The following is a 7,402-nucleotide window of genomic DNA, read 5'->3' on the forward strand; positions in this document are numbered from 1 at the left end:
TCAGCCCATGGGGTGTATTAAAGGCAATTACATGACTTGTCGTCCTGGGTGACATCATTGGCCAGCCTCGGGATTAATTCCGTGCTCAGGAATTATTGTACAAATCACTTTGTATGTAGGACGTGATAAGCAATATGTAAGTTGCAACCTTGTCTGCAGCATTCTTGAATGCCTCTTACCTTTACAGTTCGAGACACGTTACCAAACCATTTGCAAAGGGCACTCTTACAGGGACCGTGTAACTTGAGTTTTTAGTTTATAAAATTTATAAAAAAATATAAGTATACAATATGTAATATGAAATTTATATAAAATAAAAAATAACATTTATAAAAAGAATTTATAAAAAATAAATAAAAAGGCTTCATGGAAGCAATCCGTTAGCATACCCATTGCACATGAAGCACAATTATATATGCTTGGACATCATCTAATTAATCTTCTGAACCATATGTGTGGCTGCATACGAAATTTTTTGTGCGCATCCTCTACCTTCCTATTCCTACATGTGCACACGAATAACAGTGCATATATGTGAAGTGGCAAAAAGCATCGCTAGACTCTACTATCATTGTGCCCCTTTAACTTTTCCACATTTATGTCTGGTGAACAGGGAATATCTCACTAGAAAAGAAGACATTTGTGCATTGTTTGGCAAGCAAATAAATATATTTATTTACATTTTCCATAAATCAACAATGTTGTGACCTGGTGCAAATATTAATGTCAACAAGTAAAGTACTTACAAATTATTCCTATGTGCTCAAATGCAGATATGACAATTCTGTTTTTGTACCTCAGCACAGTACAGTTTCAAAATTAACAAACTGCACAGCATCAGCAATCTTAAAGTATCTGAAGAGGGGAATCACATAAAGCTCCAATAATAGACTATGCAAACAAAGCTAAAAAAAAACAAAGTACTTCAAGAAAAATCTGAATAATCGGTTGCCGTTGTGATATGTACTACTATGCACAGTTCATGAATGGAACATGTTACCTCATTGCATTGCCTCCATGTGAGCACTAGAACAGGCAGCTTTTTAGGTCGCTCTTTCCGTGTTTTTCTATTGTCTTTTTTGTTTTCTGTTTTTGCAATAGCAAGCACGGCCATAGTGAATCACAAGCAACCAAGGACAGGATGAGACATCTACAATGCGACTGCTAGCTCTAAACTGATATATTTATTAGCAGACTCTCGAATATACACACATATGCTGCTAAGAAAATGACAATTTAACCACTAGAATAACAGACAAGAAAAAAGGTTATATATCTTCCCCTGTCCTCATTCTATTTCACAGGCAGCCCTAGTATCATTCTGAGTGTGTCCGTGCGTTCCCTTTGAGATAACGTATCTCTGACAGAAGCAAATCCAACAGCGGACTGCTTACGGATGCAACTATCTTGGATTTATCTAACCACTTGTTATTTAACTGCTGCCTTGAGCTGTGTGTTCTGGAAATTTAGGACGCATCCAGAGTCCCTGCAATGTGTTACCATGTTTCTCGAGGGCCTGTGTTTCACTATGGCTCTCAGATACAAACTACCCCATTTCAACACAGTAGAAAACACAGATTTGTAAATAGCATCTGTTGATTGCACTGTACATACCCCCCACATAAAGGATCATAGTGGATACTACATCTTGTGCGATAATGTCAGGAACACAAAAAAGCTCTTACGTCATAGTAGTAGTATTTGTGTGAAGCTGCGCAATTCCTGTCCTGCAAATAATTTAAACCATATGTTTCATCTGCCAGCGTGACGATCCCCTGGAAAGCAATTCACACTCGGCGGGAACTACCGGTTCTGAAACCTATCCCTGACATGTGTAGCCATCAGGGAGGAAACCCAAGGGCTGCGGTGGAAAAGACAAACACACACGGGCTATGTTCTCTCTGTGTATCAGCTGCTCTGGCTACTAAGAAGAACATGTTCCAAATTAATATAACATGGCTTGACATGATACGCCAGTGAAAGCTAACCAATAAAATTAGTAGTTAAATGTACAATACGTAAACACTTGCCATAACATGACAGTTTCCTTCCTGCATTCATGCGCTACCATTCAACCCACACAAACAGTGTACTGAATTTTTTTATAGCATTACAGGTTGTTTGACAGAACTTGAACAAGATTATATAGCACACGATAAAAGTAGAGTGAACATAATGTGCAGAAAAAATGGCTGCAAACAAGCGAGCTGGTGAAGATGATGCATATGTAAAACCCCGAGACTAGGGAACACAAAGGGACACGTTTGTGTCTGTCCCTTCGTGTTCCCTAGTCTTGGGGTTTTACATCATGGATAATGTGCAGGTTTCTATTCACGCTTAATGGCCGTAGCAGTAATGCATGAAGACCACTGCTAAGTTGTGTTGAGAAACACCACTTTATGTTTGCCATGTCTAAATGAAACGTACCTGACCTGATCCAAATTAACCGTTCTGAGTCTGGAACACACAAAGAGAAAAACGCAACGCACGCCACAACATTAACAGATAGCAAATGAGCTGTAGCGAGCTCCACCTTGGGACAAAGTCAACAAGTAATTCACCAAAAGTCAATGAGCGCCTGAAATGTAACATCTCCAGTGGCGTAGCCAGACCTCAAAGGTAGGGGGGGGGGGGGGGGGGGCTCGATACGAAAACTCGCCCCCCCCCCCGCTGATCCTGTGTCGACAACACACACATACTTGTGCACACTGCAAACAGAGGATTAAAAAAGGGAACGAAAATAGTTGATTTAGACGTTCACAGTACGATTACACGTGTAGGCTGTCATGACCAATGAAGTGGTGTCACGAGATTGGAAGTATTTTGAAAAGCTCATACTTTGAAAACCATGCAAGAGTGCTTCTTAGATAGACGCCATGAACTGCAAGAACTTTCGCGATAGTCACACTGGTTCCCCCCCCCCCCCATATATTATGTTCTCGGATTTGCACGATTTGTGTGGGTCGGTCCGTGGCAGGTAGGGGGGAACCCCCCCTAGCCTCCCCGTGGCTACGCCACTGAACATCTCTGACTGGTAGCAAGACGGTCCACGTTCAATTCCTGGTGCTAGCAGTGACTGGCTTTTTCATGAATTATTTGTTGGAAGTTTCGATGTGCTTTGGAACCATTTGTCAACCATTGTATCCTCATGAGGTGATGAGGGTTTGTCATCCCAAAGAGACTCCCTTTCTGGCATGTGTCCTTATGGATGCTCATCACTGCAGAAAAAAAGAAAGAAAGAAAGGAAAAGCATTTAATGACAAGAAATGGATAGTCGCATTTACTGTATAATGATTGTGCACAACAGAAAGAATACTTTTGCACAGAAGGCTGTACTTCTTGATGTCTAACATCAACTTGATGTACATCTTGATGTCTAACAACAACATTCTGTAACTTGATGTCTAACATCAAGTTACAAAATTCCAGAATATATGACATGTTGCAAGGTAGAGAATAAGTAGTGTTATTGAGTTGTCGAGTTGAGTTGAGTTGAGGGGGGAGTTGTACCCCCTTTTTATTTTATTATATATGATTATGTAATTATCTTTATGTCTGTATCACCCCTCGTTCTCTACATTACAACATGTTTTATATATTCTGGGATTTTGTATCTTCATGTTAGACATTAACAAGAGCAGCCTTGTGCACGAAAGTGTCGTCTCATTAAAATTTAGATGCTCTCGACAGTCTTCTTTCTGTTGTGAATCTCTATCGCAGCATACCTGCACATTGCTGTTCTATGTACTGTGACTTTGCAGTAAGAGTATGGACTTTGGGTAAAAAGACTACACAGCACTGCTCAGGTATTTTTGCCTATCGAACAGTATGTATGTATGCAGTATGCACACAGTATTTGTGCACCGGACCCACTAAAAATGTAGTGAATGTGGCATTGCCCACGGTAATGAACCAAGTTGAACACAATTATTGTAGAATCCAGGTATTTTAGCTTACATGTCAAGCCAGTACCACACCAGTATCCAGTGTGAAGTTGTGACAAATAAATAGTTTCCATTTTTCTTAGCTCTCAGAAAACTGACAGTGAATTAATAAGAGTAGACAATGTTAACATGAATTCTGGGCTATTCTTCAGTTAAAGATTCACAGATAGTAAAGGCACCTTCCTCAATGGACGTTGATGATACTGAAAATTCAAAAACGTTATCAGAGGCGTTATCAGCTTCGGTGTGTCAAAGGATTGTATGTCCAACAGTAATCCAGCTAACAGTAACAAAAATGTGCAAACACAAACAACTGAACAACAGACAAATTAACTGAACTAATGTAACGTACCTTATATATCAGACAGTGAAGCTTGTAACACCCCATCCACAGGAACCAGTGTCCAGACACAAAAGTGCTTGAACTGGGAGATAGCAGCTAATCGGAATGGCGACCTTTGTTTTCCGCCCTGAAAGCACAGGTTGTAACTTTGAGGGCAGATTTAAAAGTGGTGTCAAGATGTCTGCATCCGAGCGCACATGAAAAGTAGAACATAGATGAATACTCAAATTATAACATCACATTGTCATACCTGTTGGTGGAGGTGGACTGCAACTAACGTGTCAGCAATTTCTTCATGGCCAGATGCAAGCCAGATCATGCTTCATTTCCGCCTTCAGCGTGCACCTGTGATAATTCAGAAGGTAGATTATCAATAGTACTATTGTGTTGTTAATCGTGGTTATATCAGAGTAAGCGCAGTAGGACAGCTGCACAATCGATTCATTAAGCTTGCTATTTTTTATATCTGAACCTCGACTTACCTTTTTTTGCTCTCGTTTTTTGCCTTGATCCTCCGTGGCACGTTCAAAATGTTATTCGTCGGGCACCTCAGATTTTCATCAGACGATTTCGTGCCGAGATTCCAAATTGCCTCTGGAGTCGCGCGTAACCTATGATAACATTCGTGGACGAAATCCTTGCAGTGGAAATTAGCAGGCACCACTGTCAGCCAAGAGCTTCGCACTGCTTGGTCTTTTGGCAGCTTATAATAGGTTACGCTTGAATGCTCCGATGAATTAATCTAACAGCGTAGCACCGTCGCATCTTCGACAACTTCGCCGTGGCATATTCACGAATCATATCGCTCCAGCCCATAAAAGGCAAGGTCACAACAAGGAAGTGCACTTTCTAAACGACGCTGTGCCAAAAAAAAAAAAAAAAAAAAAAAACATTCACATGCTTTATTTCCGGCTTAGCAACAACATAACAGCTGTTCACTTATGTACGGTGCACAGAGGAGGAAACGAAAGAAGCCAAGCAGCCAAGCCAAGAGTCCATGCCAAGCCAAAGACAGATAAACCGAGAGCAGTGACGTCGGTGCGCCCGTGCGCAGGGTTTGCCGACGGTCTGACGGCCGGGCGGGGGAACTAAAAAAACTGTTTTCTAAAAAACTACGAACAGTTGGAGCAAGATATTTCGCACACGTATTCAGTGTTCGGTAATGAACACACAGCGCGAGTATCGCTCAGTTCTGCGGCACTTCAAAATCGGCATATCTGACCTTTAAATGATCGTCTGCGTGAGCATGCCTTGAAGGTGAGGAACAAAGACCGTGTGTCAGAAGTAGCTAAACATTTACAAGATTTTAACAACTGTGAACCCTTATGGAATCGAACAATGGTGCTGGCCAGGGAGACTGACCTCCATAGAAGGCTCCTTCGGGAAACCCTTTGTATCCTCAGTTATGGGAACTGTGTCAGCAAAGCTTCTTTGACCTTGTCTCCCGCTTTGAAGAACTTGTTAGCTTACCCTCACTCTCCCACCTAGCGTCTATTTAAATGTTGTTTTGCAATAAACCTGTCAGCTGAGTTTGAGACCGTGTTTGTGTTTGTCTGTTATCGTCCCTACCTCGTCTCGGGTTTTCAAGTCATGGATGGTAGCTCATTTCTCCCATCGCATATCGCATCGGCTCAGTAAGCCTTAACGCGCAGTCGTCATCACATCTTTGGAAGCTGTCAACAATACGAGGCTTTGTGTGTAAAACTGCGCGTTTACTGCGAGATTATCGGATAAAAATAATTACCGTGATCGAAAAACATCCGAAACGTCGTCCAGAAACAACAACCGCATTCTTTACAAACGGTTTGGCTGCCGATCACGGCCGCCGCCATTTTTAAGGTCACATGTGCCTTGACGTTTGCTGTGAAATGCGATCAGGACCTGTCGAGGATGCATTGCGTTCGCCCAGCACGCTTTCGTCCACGGAGGAATACATTGGATGCCACCCCTGTGTGAGGAATACACTGCGGAAGAATACGAGGTGCCACTGGAGCCACGCTACGCTCCAGCGAAGGCACACATACTTAGCCTGCACACGCATTATTCAACACGCACACGAGTACACGGCTCAGGTGGCACACATATTATTCAGTGAGACACATATATTTGGCGAGGGAGATCGCTGTGCTTGCTATTTGATAACTGTTACGGCTCTTTCCAGACGTTACGGCTGTGTACCTGCTGTACTTTCTGAGGGAACTTTTACCGGCACATGTTCGTCACAGGATTTAGAGTGTAGACTCAAACTTTCTAACAAGGTGCCCCATTGTATGTATCTGTAAGGAGCATGAAACATATCATTGTACTTTCAAAAGAAATACAGTTCATGTACAAAGCTCTATGCTCGCTACACCCATTTTACGCCTCTTTTACACCCAAGCTCAGTGGATGAAATAAGGTGTTAAGTTATTATTACACCTATTTAACACCCCTCATCCGAGTGTCTTTCTTCGAGCTGGTCTAATTTGGGAGTAAAAATCAGTTTACACCCCAATTACACCCGGATTACACCCTAAAAGGAGTAAAAAAAATTAAGAGTGCGTGTTAAATACTCTTGCCGATAGCTGTTTAACCTCCTCGCTATTCTCTTTAACAGTTCTCTGGAGAGAAGCTGATCACGCCGAATGTGGTTCAACGTTTTAGCTGTCTCTGACTGTCCTTTCAGAATTTCATTTACCTTCTTTTCAAGTGTGTCAGAAGGGTCAGGGTTCATTTCGACGTCACTGCATCGCATATGCAACATACGGCACATAAGGGAACGATCGTACAAAATGAAGACAAGCGTGTGTGGACACGGCACAATTACAAAAACAAACTGTTGCTGCGGATTGTATGAACAGAGCCAGACCTCACCTGCGGGAAGACAAACAGCAGTGGGCAAGCGTTGTACCAAGCATTGTGCCGTGTCCACCACTGGCGCTGAGACGGGGAGATGCTGTTCTTATAGGATCCGAGTAGCCTGGTTCCCAATGTGCGCCGCTAGAGTGCCCACAGTGTGCCGCTAACGTGTGAGCCCCTCCAGGCGAATAAACGTAAACGCTCACTATTGATCTCCTGGAGCTTTGGGTTACTGCTGCTAACATTTCGCATTTTCCGCATTGCATACAGAACGACG

The sequence above is a fragment of the Ornithodoros turicata genome, chromosome 2 (assembly GCF_037126465.1).
Source record: "Ornithodoros turicata isolate Travis chromosome 2, ASM3712646v1, whole genome shotgun sequence".
NCBI lineage: Eukaryota > Metazoa > Arthropoda > Arachnida > Ixodida > Argasidae > Ornithodoros > Ornithodoros turicata.